The following is a 2,114-nucleotide window of genomic DNA, read 5'->3' on the forward strand; positions in this document are numbered from 1 at the left end:
CCCTGTGCTTTGCAGGGAGACAGGCCCACTGAAAACAGGCTTAAAAACGGGACTGGTGTTTCACAACTCACCGAGCTTGGACTTACTGAACGTAATGCACTATCATGCTGACATCTAGACTATGTCCCGCGTCATGGCAGGTGAGTGGCCCACGCCTGTCATCCAGCGGCCACCACGTGGCAGGAACGCTCGGCTGGACGGCCTCAGCAAGCAGGGACCCACCTGCCACGGCCGGGTCTCAGTCCCGCGGCGGCCTTGGTCTCTAGGGCAGGATTTCTGCCCCACGTTACAGACCCAAGAACAGGCCGACCCGCCCGCAGAGCCGTCGCTGGGCCCCTCCCGCGGGCGTGGTGAAACCGAGCCGAGACCCGGCAGGCAGAGCGCGCCGCCCCCGCCCCCGCCCGCCGCCAGGGGGCGCGCGGGCCCCCGCGCCTACCTTTGGGCGTGCCCGGCGGGGTCTGCAAGAAAGAGGCAGAGGGTCAGCCAGCGCCCGCGCGGCGGTCCGCCCACCCGGTGCGCCTGTTTCCCGTCCCGTCTCTCCCGGCCGTCACATCCCCTGGCGTTGGGGCCGGAAATGTGGGAAGTGGGGGTGTCACCCCGCCCAGGCCTTCTGGTCCCCCACCACTCCAGAGCTCCACTCCCGACCCGTTCTGTGGTGGTCTTCCCTGCCCAGCGGCCGTCTTCTGGCTGCTCCTTAAGCCTCACCTGAAAGGCTGCTCATCTCTCCCCACAGGGGCTCCGGGGTCTCTGGCCCTCCCACCAAGCCCCCTCTCTCAAGTGGGCAGGGGCCGGCTCCCGGTCTCCAGGAGGAGGAGCAGGAGCTTTGGGCATGCTCACTGCCCCTGAAGTTGCGGTCCTGGTCAGGGTCTGCCTCTCCCCAGGAGGCCCGCAGGCAGCAGGGGCAGCCGGGAGTGCGTGCTCACCTCCCGTGACACCCGCCTGCACATGTGCCGTCTGCCTGCAGAACTCCTACTCAGCCTTCAAATCCCACACCTCCAGGAAGCCTGCCCAGCCTCTTGTGAATCACATGCTTCCTTGGGTCCCACATCTCCCTCTTCCTGGTCTCCCAAACCAGGCATGGTCAGCAGGGAGGGTTGCAGACCAACAGGACACAGCTGCAGCTCCCTGGGTCAGGGGCCATACTGACCCCACAAGACAGGGGTGCAGGGAAGGAGGCAGGCCCCAGGGCCCCTGAGCCCACTGGGAGAGGTGTGGGGCACAACGTACACAGGTGCTGACCCTGACTTGGAGGTCTGTCTTAACATGTCTGCTCCAGGGCAGATCCCAGAAGCAAAGGCCAAGCCAGATGGTGGCCTGGGGCCAGGCTCTCTCAACCTCCCTGGGCCTGGGGTTTGTCTCTCATCCAATGGGACACTGCTCCCCCCTGGAAGGGCTGTCCAACACACGGAGCGCCCAGCACAGGGCCAGGGGCTCAGTAGGTGCAATGACAGGGGGCATCCATCAAAACCTCCCTCCCTGTGGGTCTGGCTTCATCTAGGGCTTGGCCCACCACTCACTGAGCCCTGGTAATGTCCCTGGCTAGTATTCTAATAGCTCTTGCATCTTACAGACGGGGAAAGTGAGGCTCAGAGAGGCCAACATGTCCCAGGCTGCACAGCTGGGCCTCAAACCCCAGCACCTGCTTGGATCTGTGCTTGGGCCACTGGGCATCCGCAGAGGAAGGGGTCAGAGCCAGGGATCTGCCCACTCATCATCTCACCTGTTCTGGGCTGCACACCAACTCCACCCGGGGCTGCTCCTTGGCTGGGCTTGGGGCCAGGGTCCGGGCTGGACTGGGCGCTGCCTTGTCCTCTCTCAAGGGGGCAGGGGCCGGCTCCCCATTCTCCAGCACATCGATTTCCCTTTCCAGCCTGAGGAGGGGCAGGTGTGAAGGCCTCTGTGTGCCGGGGCCCTTCTGGCACTTTCTGCCCGAGGACCAGCTGGTTTTGACTTTTCCTAACAGCACTGCACCACGGTGTTCTCATCACACCGCTTGACAGTCGGAGAAACCGAGGCACAGCACAGGGTCCCGGGCCAGCAAGGAGCCACCGGACTCGCCCCAGGGCTGGCTCGGCACATCCCTTCACAGTTGGCTGCAGACCCCCCCCCTTCCA

General features: G+C 64.7%; 1 long non-coding RNA gene across 1 annotated transcript; it reads right to left on the reverse strand.

Moving 5' to 3' along the window:
- Positions 1-6: 6 nt before the first annotated feature.
- LOC125614615 lies at positions 7-2,106 on the reverse strand. The gene is made up of 3 exons (XR_007345189.1): positions 1,721-2,106; positions 437-458; positions 7-222 (listed from the first exon to the last, which is right to left on the reverse strand). It is a non-coding gene; the product is annotated as an uncharacterized LOC125614615 (long non-coding RNA).
- Between the last annotated feature and the right edge of the window lie 8 nt (positions 2,107-2,114).

The sequence above is a fragment of the Marmota marmota genome, unplaced genomic scaffold (assembly GCF_001458135.2).
Source record: "Marmota marmota marmota unplaced genomic scaffold, marMar, whole genome shotgun sequence".
Taxonomy (NCBI): domain Eukaryota; kingdom Metazoa; phylum Chordata; class Mammalia; order Rodentia; family Sciuridae; genus Marmota; species Marmota marmota.